The sequence below is a fragment of the Mirounga leonina genome, unplaced genomic scaffold (genome assembly GCF_011800145.1).
Source record: "Mirounga leonina isolate KUSES-001 unplaced genomic scaffold, KU_Mleo_1.0 Mir_152, whole genome shotgun sequence".
Classification (NCBI taxonomy): Eukaryota; Metazoa; Chordata; class Mammalia; order Carnivora; family Phocidae; genus Mirounga; species Mirounga leonina.
This window is the reverse complement of record NW_023270380.1, coordinates 20,926,532-20,939,817: the sequence shown is the minus strand read 5'-3', so window position 1 is coordinate 20,939,817 and position 13,286 is coordinate 20,926,532.

Below are 13,286 nucleotides of genomic sequence, written 5' to 3'. Positions count from 1 at the left end.
AAAATAAAATAAAATAAAATAAAATAAAATAAAATAAAATAAAATAAAATAAAAAGGCTTCTGATGTGGTTAGCATCTCCCCATTTTACTGATGGGAACACAGTAGATTGGAGAAGGTAGGAGCACAGCCAGTGAGGAGGAAAGCCTGCATGTCTAAAACCAAAACCCGTTTTCCAAAGGCCTGAACTGTGTAGCTCTGGTGGGCGCTGCCCACCTCACCGCGAGGACGGAGGGGTCCTCCTGTGGGTGCAGCGGCAGGAGCACCGGGCTGGCGAGGAGCTGGGGGATGGAGGCGGGGGTAATGCTGCAGGGGTCCCCGGCAGGTGCCTGAGAAGGAGACCCGGAAAACTGGGTGGGGTCAGGACTGGCTTCCTTACAGCCTTCACTGGGGGCTGGGAACCTTGCTTTGAGGGTTTCAAGCTATTGGGAAATGCGCTCCGAGAAGTAGGTGCTTTGATTTTTTCCGTTTTGTAGAAGCAAATATATATCATTCCTACTTGTCTTTTTTTTTTTTTAATGGGAAAACTTCAAATTCTTAGTTGATGACATTTTGAGTCATTAAAGTCTTGATAAGCTATCTGGTCCATAAGTATATTTATAAGCAAAGAACTATTTATTAATAGTTTAACTATTTATTAATAGATAAACCAAGGCATATTAAAAATGTGTTTGCATGACATTTTTAATAGACTGTTTTATTTATATTATACTTTTTAAAAAATTTTATTTTATTATGTTATATTAATCACATCATTACATCATTAGTTTTTGATGTAGTGTTCCATGATTCATTGTTTGTGTATAACACCCAGTGATACATGCAGAATGTGCCCTCCTTAATACCCATCACCAGGCAAGCCCATCCCCCCAACCCCCTCCCCTCTAGAACCCTCAGTCTGTTTCTCAGAGTCCATCGTCTCTCATGGTTCGTCTCCCCCTCCGATTCCCCCCCCTTCATTCTTCCCCTCCTGCTATCTTCTTCTTCTTTTTTTTCTTAACATATAATGTATTATTTGTTTCAGGGGTACAGGTCTTTGATTCAACAGTCTTGTACAATTAACAGCGCTAACCATAGCACATACCCTCCCCAATGTCCATCACCCAGCCACCCCATCCCTCCCACCCCCCACCACTCCAGCAACCCTCAGTTTGTTTCCTGAGACGAAGAATTCCTCATATCAGTGAGGTCATATGATACATGTCTTTCTCTGATTGACTTATTTCGCTCAGCATAACACCCTCCAGTTCCATCCACATCGTTGCAAATAGCAAGATTTCATTCCTTTTGATGGCTGCATAATATTCCATTGTATATATATATACCATCTCTTCTTTATCCATTCATCTGTCAATGGACATCTTGGCTCTTTCCACAGTGTGGCTATTGTGGACATTACCGCTATAAACATCAGGGTGCACGTACCCCTTCGGATCCCTACATTTATATCTTTGGGGTAAATAGCCAGTAGTGCAATTGCTGGATCGTATGGTAGCTCTATTTTCAACTTTTTGAGGAACCTCCGTACTGTTTTCCAGAGTGGCTGCACCAGCTTGCATTCCCACCAACAGTGTAGGAGGGTTCCCCTTTCTCCGCATCCCCGCCAACATCTGTCGTTTCCTGACTTGTTAATTTGTACATTATACTTTTTAAAAAATACAAGTTATTTGGGGTGCCTGGGTGGCTCAGTCTGTTGGGCGTCTGACTCTTGATTTCGGCTCAGGTCGTGATCTCAGGGTCTTGGGATCGAGCCCTGCATGGGAATCTGCGCTCAGCTCACAGTCTCCTTGAGATTCTCCCTCCCTCTCCCTCTGCCCTTCCAACTCATGCTCTCTCTCCCTCTCTTTCTTTAAAATGAATAAATAAATCTTTAAAATATACAAGTTATTCAATTCATTTAAACTAAAGAAAAACAGTTCACCCATTTCATCCGCCCCACGTCCCTGCCTCTGGCAACCACCAATCTAAGTCTCTGTATCTATGATCTCGGTTGTTGTGTTTTTTAAAGATTCCACAGATGAGAGAAATCATACAGTATTTGTCTTTCTCTGACTTACTTCACTTAGGATAATGCCCTTGAACTCCATCCAAGATGGCAAGATTTCATTCATTTTTATGGCTGAGTAATGTTCCATTATATTGATACTGCATCTTCTTTATCCAGTCTTCTGTCGATGAGTGGATTATTGTTTCCGTGTCTCGGCTACTGTAAATAATGCTGCAGTGAACATGGGGGTACAGATACCCTTCCAAGTTAGGGTTTTTGTTTTCTTTAGATAAATACCCAGACGGGGAATTGCTGGATTACAAGGTAGTTCTATTTTTCATTTTTTGAGGAACCTCCATACCGTTTTCCAGAGTGGCTGCCCCAGTTTGCATTCCCACCAACCATGCACGAGGGTTCCCCTTTCTCTGCATCCTCGCCAACACCTGTTGTGTCTTTGGTTTTTGACTTTAGCTCTGCTGACAGGTGTGAGGCCACATCTCACTGTGGTTTGGATTTGCATTTCCCTGATGGTGAGTGATGCTGAGCCCGTTTTCATGCACCTGCTGGCCATCTGCATGTCTTCTCTGCGAAAATGTTCAGATCTTCTGCCCATCTTCTAATCAAATGTGTTTTTTTGTTATTGTTGTCATGGTTGAGTTGTGTGAGTTTATGTATTTTGGATATGACCCCCCTTATCAGATATATGATTTGCAAATATCTTCCCCCATTCAGTAGGTTGCCTTTCACTCTGTGGACGGTGCCCTGTGCTGTGCAGAAGCTTTGTAGCCTCATGTAGTTGTGCTTGTTGATTTTCGCTTTTGTTGCTTTTGCTTTTGGTATCAAATTCAAAAAATCGTCACTAAGACCAACCTCTAGAAGCTTACCACCTGTGTTTTTTCTTCTGGGAGTTTTATGGTTTCAGGTTGTCTTTAATCCATTTTGAGTTAGTTTCTGTGTATGGTGTTAGAAGGTAGTCCAGTTTCATTCTTTTCCATGTGGCTGTCCAGTTTTCCTACCACTTTATTTTTTTTAATTTTTTTTTTATTTTTAAAGGAAGGATCTTTTTTTTTTTAAGATTTTATTTATTTATTTGAGACAGAGAGAATGAGAGACAGAGAGCATGAGAGGGAGGAGGGTCAGAGGGAGAAGCAGACTCCCTGCCGAGCAGGGAGCCCGATGTGGGACTCGATCCCGGGACTCCAGGATCATGACCTGAGCCGAAGGCAGTCGCTTAACCAACTGAGCCACCCAGGCGCCCTCCTACCACTTTATTGAAGAGACTCTTTTCCCCATTGTATATTCTTGCCTCCTTGGTCATGAATTAATTGGCCGTATGTGTGTGGCTCTATCTTTGTGCTCTCTCTTCTGTTCTATCAGTGTGTCTGTCTTTACACTAACACCATACTGTTTGTGTATCACCGTAACTTTGTGATATAGTTTGATGCCTCCAGCTTTGCTTTTCTTTCCCAAGATGGCTTTGGCTCTTCAGGGTCTTTGTGCTTCCACACAAAATTTTAGGATGGCTTGTTCTTCTGTGAAAAATGCCACTGGAATTTTGATAGGGATAGCGTTGAATCTGTAGATTGGTTTGGGTAGTATGGCCCTACCCGCCTTTTGGATTAAGAGAAAGGAACAAGAAATGAGCGTTTGTCGACTTCCTTTTCCAACCCCATGGCCTGATTGTCCCAGAAGGCTCACTTTGCCCTATGCGGACATCTAGGTCTCTGCTGAGCCCAGCCCTCCTTCCCCACCGCCCTCCCCTCTGCTGCTCTTCTTGGCTTCTCTGCCCCCAGCTCCTTCCCCCACGCCAGCCCTTCACTGGTCCTTGGCATCCTGGACTTGCACTATTACTATTTTCTCTGGAGCGCAATGCTTTGCTCTTCAGTAACGCTTTTGAACTGACGAGGTGCTGTGGTCCATCACATCCCATTGGAGTCTCACCAGGGTCCCTGGGGGCGGGTGTGGGGGAGGGCGTGGCGCCCCCATCGCACACAAGAAGACCCCGAGGCACTGGTCTAAGGCAGCTGGGGCTAGGATCCCAGCCTCCAGATTCCAAGTCCTCCCCCCACTGTCTCAGAGGCGAGCGCGCAGGGACAGCGGGTGGTCCCGCTGAATACCCCTGACAAAGGGGCAGGCCCCGGGGAAAGTGTGTTCTGGCCTCGGTGTCCCACTGCTCAAATGTGCCACTAGAGGGCGCCAGGCGCCAGCCGCTGAAACCCCATCTGCCCCTGCCCCTCAGCGTCACAGTCCCCGGTGGAAGGCAGGTGCCTCCCTGGGTGGCCCTGTGTCCAGGCTTGTCCATGGTCATCGAGCTTAGGAGGATGCCTGGAGTCACATCCCTCACTAGCCGTGTGGCCTCGGGCGGGTTGCTTACCCTGCAGGAACTTCCCTGCTGGGCTTGGGGTCTGGCAGGAGGCAGCTCAAAGAGCCTGGGGTTGCTCTTGTTTTCATGGGGATCCATCGTTAAGGGATCTGAGGCTCAGGGAAGATGACGGCGGGGGGGACAGGTCCCGGAGCCAGGGCCTGGTGGAGCCAGGGTCAGGCTGTGGCCTGGGCGGAGGGCGGGGGGCGGGCTGGCCCGTCCATGGCCTCCCATTCCCCAGGCACCACCGGCTCTGGACCTGCTTCTCAAACCAAGTGATCACCTGCCTGGTTTTGTTTGTTTGTTTTTGTTTTTGTTTTTTTTTAACGTAACACCCAACGTGGTACTCGAACTCATACCCCTGGGATTAAGAGTCCCATGCTCCACGGGCTGAGCCAACCAGACGTCCCAAACACCTGCCTTTTTTAATTCAGGGAAATAGAGACAAAACTGGTGTTGTTGAGTTCTGTTTCCAATCTTACTACCCTCTACCCTCCAAGATGCTCCCCTGTCCGGACCCCAGACCCACCTCCACCTGGATGTCCCCCTCCCTGGTTTTGCTTACTTCATTTCCTCCCCTGGAGGAATGTGCCTCTCTGAATGTGGCAGGTCTTCTTCTCCCACCCAAACCTCAAACTAGAGGTTCCGACCCTCAGGCGGAAGGGGGGCCCCTGCCCAGCACTGCCCCGTGAGCCCCACAGACGCCTGTTTGATCGAGTCGGGCTGACTGTGGCCTGCAGCCAACATGGGCCTTGGGGAGACACAGCAGACAGGAGGTGAAGACCCAAGATTACCAGTCGATATGTATTTATTTACGGCTTATTTGGGGGCCCACGAAATACAGAGTATTCACTTACCGAGCCCCTCGATGTGCTGGTGTCAGTATCCTGCGATGCCCAGGGCAGCCCTGGGGAACGGAGACCCAGCTAGAAGCAGCCCCAGGGACACGGGGGCAGGGGACAGGCAGGGCAAAGACGGGAGCGCCCCCACAGCTGCAGGAGATGAAGTGGGGCAGCTGTAAGAAGAAGCCTCCGGTTCAGTGGGACTCACGTGCATGTAATCCGTCTGCACATACGGAGCACCACTGTGTACCAGGCACCAGAGCCCCAGATAAAACCAGACTCATCCCTTCTTCCTCTAAGGGGGTTCCCGATCTGGTGGGGAAGAATGACAGGGAAGCGCCCATCCTACAAGGTGATAAATGCTCTGAGGAGGCGGTAAAGAGCCCTGGGAGCAGACAGGAGGTGCTCGGGAAGGTCTGGCAAGGGAGGTGATGCTGGAGATAGGTCTGGAAAGATAAGGGGAGGGGCACCTGGGGGGCTCAGTCGGTGAAGCGTCTGCCTTAGGCTGGGGTCGTGATCCCAGGGTCCTGGGATCGAGCCCCACGTCGGGCTCCTTGCTCAGTGGGGAGCCTGCTTCTCCCTCTGCCCCTCCCCCCTGCTTGTGTTCCCTCTCTCTCTCAAATAAATAAATAAAATCTTAAATACATAAATAATCTTATTAAAAAATAAGGAAACTCTGTAAGCCTTGAGACTCCAGCCGTCCAGGGAAGAGGTGGGAGAGGCGCTGAGGAGGGCTGCGAGTCTCAAGGCTTCAGGTCCCCTCCCCGCCCCCACCGCCCCTATGTCGTAACTGATCCTTTAAAATTGAATTTGTCTAATGTGCAGATAAGCTGCTGTCCACCCCCCCCACCCCCCCACCCCCGCACACACAGGCTTCACCCCATGTATTCAGTAAAGCACTCTGGCTTGGTGGGGTGCTAGGTCGGGCTAGTGAAGCGGCCGCAGATCCGTGGATGGGGGCAGGCTGCAGGGGGAAAGCAGGTGTGGCGGCCCCGCCGAGGCTTCCAGCTTGGTGACTCCCTTGACTGAGCTGCCAGGTACTGCAGGAGGTCGGGCTCCCGACACACTAGAACAGCAGGTGCCCTTCGCAGAGCACCGATACAGGTCACGTCCGGGGCCCGGCCCACACGCAGCCAGCCCACCTCCTCCCAGGTGACCCTGTCAAGTGGGTGCCTCGGTTCCCTGCTTTTACAAACGGGGAGAACGAGACTCATGGTGTGCCAGGGGCTGTGGTGAGCGACTGCAGAGCTAGAGCCCGTGCGCACCCCTTTGCCGTGGGACCCCCCCCGCCGAGGAGCAGGCGGGGACAGAGCCGGGGCCGGGTGTGGAGGTGCAATCTCGCACCATAACTTAGAGCTGGGCGGAGTTAGGGCTTATGTGCTTCCGCGTGGGAAGATCATTCTACCTTACTTACCTCTTCACAGGCCGTATCTCCAAGGCCAGTCACATTCCTGGGTGCTGAGGGTTACAGCCGCAGCATGGGAATTCAGGGGGACACAACACAGCCCTTCACAAGCAGAGTCTGGGGAACACGGAGATTTCAGGGCTCAGGGGCAGAGAAGGACCAGAGAGTGACAGGAGGGGCCGCCCCGGCGGTGGTGCGGGGAGCTCGGAGGATGAGGGTAGACCAGAAGCCCCCAGGCTGGCAAGTGACACAGGCCCCCGGGTGATCTGGGTGCATGGGGCCGAGCTCCTGAACCCAGAACTTGGAGGAACGGACAGCTGCTCGGGAGGGAAGGACGTGGCTGGCGTGGCCACTCCATCGGCAAAATCACCTGTCAGCCCCGCTCCAGACGAAGGTTAGCGTGGCCGTGGAGGGCGCCTCTGGTCATTGCCAGCCGGGGCTGTGATGTCTCCAGCTCCGTTCCTTGTCCTCCCTAGGCTGTCCAGGTCTGGAATCTACCAAGAGCTGCTCCTCTCTGGACACCAAGGGCCCCTGGCCTGTGAGATGGGGACGGGCCAGGCCCTGTTATTCTGGGGGCCTCAGAGGTACCCGGCATGAGGACCCGGCCTTCCCACTAACACCCAGATACAAACATTTCCTGGGACCCCCGTGAGCCTGGTTGTGTCCCTCAGTCCTCAGTGCTGACCTCAGTCGGCTTGTAGGCAGAGAAGGGGTTGCACCCTCATATACACACACGCACACACACGCACACCCCAGAACACGCTTCTGTGTTACTCCGTTGCTGCTAACACCGAGCTAACACATCTCCCGGAAATCTCTGTAAAAACGGACTCCTCCAAAGGAAACAGAGACACGTCGTGGATGATTCCTAACCAGAGAAGACAGCCGTGGTCTAGCACCAGAGTCGCTGGAAGGACGTGAAGACCGTGCAGGTCAAATCCCTCATTGTCCAGAGAGGGTCCTGGGCTGCCCAAGATCCCACAGCGCGCTGGTCCTGGCTGTGCCTGTGCTGGCCCCCTTAGCTGGTGCTCAGGCCGACCCCAGGCCGACTCCGGCCGACCGCTGTCCGAAGGCGCTGAGGACGCTCTCTCCCGGGCTGGGCAGCCTGCTGCTTTGATCTGAGGTGGGTCCTCCCACCTCCCCCTCAGCCTCCATCCCCTTTCAGGGTCCCCGGGCAGGACGCTGAAGCCCCCTGTGGGAAATGAGAGACTGGTCCCTCCCTCCCTTTATGTCTTACTCTATTCTTAATTACAGAGCCGAGGAGCAGAGCCTCCCAGGCTGAGCCAGAAATAGTCAGCTTTTTAATTGGATTTTTGTTCTCCCAAAGGAAAGCCCGGTGGGCCCACGGCACTGAGCCTGCGGGGAGAGCATGCAGGGGGAGCATGCAGGGGACACAGGGCTCACTGGGGCCCGGAGTTGGCAATGTGGGGGGATCCTGTGACCGAGAGGTTTGACTCCAAACTTAACCCTCCCTCAGCAAGTAAGGCGACCTCAGCAGGCCTCAGTTTCCCTGTGGGAATGAGGCCTGGGAGCAAGCTTCCCCTCGGGGCCTTTCCCGCCCTACTGATCAGGAAGGCCGGGTCAGCACTTGACCCCCCCGCCCTGTGGGCACCCTTGCAGCCTCTTGGGCCTCTCCCATCTCTGGGCTCTCCTCTCTCACTGTAATGATGAAGGCATTCCCTGTCTCCCCTGCCCTGCCCCTGCTTGGAGCCTGGCTGTGGCTCTCTGCGGTGGGGTGAGCTGGGGCGGGGGCCGGGCCTCTCCTTTGGCTTCTTTGACAGTTCTCCCCTGTCCCATGGAGATGCCCTGGGGGTGTGAGGGCCCCTCAGAGTGCCCAGGGGGCCAGAGCCTCTCTTGGGCCTGGGGAGACCAAACACTGAAATGAAGAGCTATTTTCCTGAGAAGGAAATGGAGTGGGGCTCAGCTCCCCAGTAAGGCCCTCCTGCAGGTGCAGGGTCAGCCCCGGACCCCAGAACCAACGGGGGCCACTGTGTGGACCGGGAGCCCCGCTCCTTGCTGGAAGGGGCTCCTGGGCGGGTGCAGACACTTCCCATCCACACTGGAGCTCACTGTCTGCAGGGGCCTGGTGCTTCGAGGGCTCCGGGGCAGGGGGCCCACTGTTGGGGAGCTGCCACCTTCCTGGTCCGGGGGAGGCCGTCCTTGGAGGGAACTTGCAGCATCTCATGCGGACAAGGCTTTGTCCGGGGGGAAGCCCAACCACCTCTTCTCCCTCTCAGTGCTTTGGAGCTGGAAGGAAAATCCAGTTTATCTCCCTCGTTTTACAAAGACATTGAGATCCCGAGATGCTCATAAAGTTTGCACTGAACTAAAACTCCCATCTTTCAATTCATTGATCTGTTTATTCATTCAACAAATATCAATGAAGTATCCACCGTGAGTGATTGTCCTTGTTCTCTGCGCAGGGACACAGCCGCGAACGGGCTGGACAATCACTGAGCCCATGGAGAATCTACATCCTAATGGAGAGGTAGTCCACAGTCAAACAAATAGATAAAGATGATAATTTTAGATAGGACTAAGTAGCAAGAGGAAAATAAAGCTGGATGATAAGAGAGATCTCGATTGGCAGGGGCAGGAAGGGGATGCACAGATTTTATGAAAGGGCAAGAGAGGGCTTTCTGAGGACCTGACGTTTGATCTGAGGTCTGAAATGACAAGAATTAGCGAACCCTGTGAAGGTCAGGATGCAGAGCCTTATAGGCAGTGGGTGCAGCTAGTGCAAAGGCCCTGGGGTGGAACCAGCGTGGCAGGTTTGGGGACAATGAGAAGGGCTGTGTGACAGGCTGTCAGGGAGCAAGAGTGGCAGCAGGAACAGAGGCAGGAGGGTGAGCCTGGTCCAGGTCAGCCTGAGCTTTCAGGCAAGACATTTGAGTTTTATCCAAAGTGTAGTAGGAAGTCATTGGAGGTTTTTGTGTTTTTTTTTGGTTGTGTTTTGGTTTTTGGTTTTTTGGTTATTTGAATAGACTTTATTTAGAGCAGTTTTGGTTCACAGCAAAACTGAGCAGAAAGTATAGGGAGTTCCCAGGGGCGCCTGGGTGGTTCAGTTGGTTAAGCGACTGCCTTCAGCTCAGGTCGTGATCCTGGAGTCCCGGGATGAAGTCCCAAATCGGGCTCCCCGCTCAGCGGGGGGTCTGTTTCTCCCTCTGACCCTCTTCCCTCTTGTGCTCTCTGTCTCTCATTCTCTCTCTCAAATAAATAAATAAAATCTTTAAAAAACAAAAAACAAAAAACAAAAAAAGAAAGTATAGGGAGTTCCCAGATACCCCTGCCCCCATACATGCTCAACCTCCCCGGCTATCAACAACCCCACCATGGTGTGCATTTGTCACTAAAAATCCTCTGTGCCCCCCCATTCATTCCCCCACCCCACCTAGCCCCTGGCAACCTCTGATCTTTTTATAATCCCCATAGTTCTGCCTTTTCCAGAATGTCACATGGTCGACACATAGACTTTTCAGATGACTTCTTTCACTTAGTAATACGCATTTCAGAGTCTTCCATGTCTTTTCATGACATGATAGCTCATGTCTTTTTAGTGCTGGATAATCTTCCATTGTGTGGATAGACCACAGGTTTGTTTTGTTTTATTTTGTTTTTTAATCCATTTACCTAGTGAAGGATGTCTTGGCGGCTTATTGGTTTTGGCAATTATGAAGACAGCTGCTATAAACATCCATGTGCAGGTGTTTGTGTGGACAGAAGTCCTCAACCCCTCTGGGTAAATACCAGGGCGCATGATGGCTGGATCGTACGGTAAGAGCAGGTTCAGTTTTGTAAGAAGCTCCATACCGTCTCCCAAAGTGGCCGCACCCGCTTGCTTCCCCACCAGCGGTGAAGGAGAGTTCCTGTGGCTCCACATCCTCGCCAGCATTTGGTAGTGTCAGTGTTCCGGAATTCGGCTGTTCCAATAGGCGAGTGGGGGAAGGGGACAGGAGCCCCCCTGGAGCCCCCCAGATGCTGGGCTCTGATGCAGACGTGGAGCTGCTCCTGGGCTCCTGGGCTCCAACCTCACCGACCTCAGGGTCCCTTCTGGCTCTGAGCCCAGGCCGGGTCCAGCAAGTGGCCCACCCATGGAGGCTGAGGATGACCCAGGGAAGTCTGCTGTTTCAAGCGGGAAGGAAAGCTGCTGGGAAGTAGCCGCCCCCTGGAGGTGTGAGGCGGAGGAGGAGGTCGGTGCGGCTGGGGACAGAGACCAGCAGCCCTGGCGACACACAGCCCCACCTTCGGGTAGGCACTGTTATTCCGGGGACAGAGCCTGTGTCAGCCCCATGTTGCCCACGCGCTGGGAATGGCCCGAGGCAAATGCTCAGCCTCCGTGCATACCTCCTAGGTGTGGTCGCGAGGTTACTCAGCTCTGGTAAACCTTACTGTCCCGCCTGTCATCGCTGATTTCAGTTCCTGCCGGGTGTGTGTGCTTTGGTTCTGGGCGGAAGAAGCACGAAGACAAGGTCTTCAGATACATCTGTACAGTTGGGTGGGGGGAGGCGCAAGCGCACCGCGAGTTCATCAGAGCTAGGCTGCGAAGGGCTCTGACCCTGCCTGGACGTCCTGCTGTGGTCCAGTCTCCCCGCCACCCCCCAGGTGCTCTCCTTGCCCCCAGCCCTCATGGAGGACACACAGGGCGGGATGGGAGGTCCTGGAAAAGGAGTGGCTGGGTCACCGTGCAACCACGCATGTCCACCCCTGCTCCCGATTGTGCTAAGGCTGAGGGGGGTCCCCTCGCCCCCCCGCAGTGGCGTTGACAAAGCACTGGGGGCTGGTAGCCTTGGCAGCTCCCGGTGGCTCCCCACACACTGGCAGCCTGAATCTGGGGGTCGAGGAGCCTGGGAAGGCCCCATCTCGTCTGCCAGAGATCAACCAGCGTGTGGGAGCCCCGAGCCAGCCTCTGTCACCCAGGCAGGAGCAGCCCATCCCCGGAGTGGGGAGGGACAGCGTCCGTGGGATGGCTCAGGACCGGATGGCAGCCTCCCTGGGACTCTGGTGGGTTCTGAACATGGGGCCTGATCACCCCCACCTCCAGTCCCTCCTGACCCCCATCAGGTACTTAGGGGCTCAGAGACTGAAGCAAGACTGTCGCGTGGGAGACAAAGGGCCAAAGGGGGCTCTGCAGCTGTGGTGGGAGGCTCCCTTCCTCCTGCCACCGCTCTCGAGCATGTCCAGGCCACCCCTCCCCCCCCATACATTCCCCCCAAGTTCGAAGTGCCCCCTCCGAGACAGCCGTCTGGCCTGAGGGAGCCTCCAGACTCCAGACCCTGTAGCTGCTGGGGTGTGTGCCTCGCTGGGCGAGGACCTGTGTCCCATGGCCCTCTTCCCCTCTCCTCCTCGGCGGGTTCCTCACTGGCCCCCCAGCCGCCTCTATGGAGTGGCCTTTTTTGCTGTAATGGTTTTCTTCCTCGCTTGGCACTATTAAAGCACTACATACAATATTTTCTTTATTTGTCCGAGTGAATGGTCAGTCGCCCCTGCATTCCCACCCCACAGACTATGGAGCTTCTAGGGGCTATGTGTCATTCTGGGATCCTGGCTGGTGGCTCCGCCGCAGCCTGGCCCTGTGGCCCTCTACACCGGGTTTGAAAAGGCTTGGAATTCCTCAAGAAGGGGGCAAAGCCGGCTTGCTACTCAGGATGGGGATAAGGCTGAAAATGTAAACATCCCCAGGGAAGGAAGCAGGCCGACAGAAATCTCTAATGGGATTATACAGAGATCTCTGTATAAACACAGATTATAAAATTAAAATGTCATCACAGTATAGTACTGTTTTGAAATTTGCTTTTCCGTTTGCATTTATTTTATCAGGGACCTGTTTCCAGGTGAGTACTTTTTTTTTTTTATTGCTCTTTAAAAAATTAAACGAGTGATGCCTGAAAATGTTCTCAATGTCAAGAATCCCGCCAGGGCAGGGGTGCCTGGCTGTGGGTAAATGGAGCATTCGATGCTTGCTCTTGGGGTCGTAAGTTCGAGCCCCTTGTTGGGCGTGGAGATGACTTAAAAATAATAAAAAATTTAGAAGAAAATCCCAGTGGGGCAGAAGTCTATAGAGAAAGAAGCGGACGTCTCCCTCCCCACCTCACAAATGCTCACACACTGGGCTGCTCCAACCAGTCTCATGGCTCTGCCGGTCAGAGGTCTGAGTCCGCTCAGCTGGAGTCTACGCTCAGGGGTCACCCGGCTGAGGTCAAGGTGTCTGGCGGGCAGGACACTGCTCTAAGCTCACTCCGCTGCTGGCAGGGTCCAGCTCCTCGGCCTGGAGGGCTGCGCTCTTTCCCTCGCTGGCTGTGGGCTGAGAGCCCCTCTTGGCTCCTTAAGGGCATGGCTTAGCTCAGGTCGCTGGACCCAGAGACCACAGACGGGGCAGCTTCAACACCCAGCATGTATTTCTCGCACTTCCAGAGGCTGGACGTCCACGTTCAGAGTGCCAGTGTGGTGGGGTTCCGGTGAGAGCCCCCCTCCAGTTCTGCAGACAGATGCCTCTTGCTGTGCCCTCTCTGCACATAAGGGCGCGGATCCCGTCATGAGGCCTCCACCTTCATGACCTAACCACCTCCCAGAGGTGCGCACCTCCAAACACCACTGCACTGGGGATTAAGGTTTCGACGTGTGAATGGGGGGGAACATTCTGCCCCTAGCAGGGTGCCTACCTCCCTCCAGGCGGCCCCTCCATTTTCATGCCC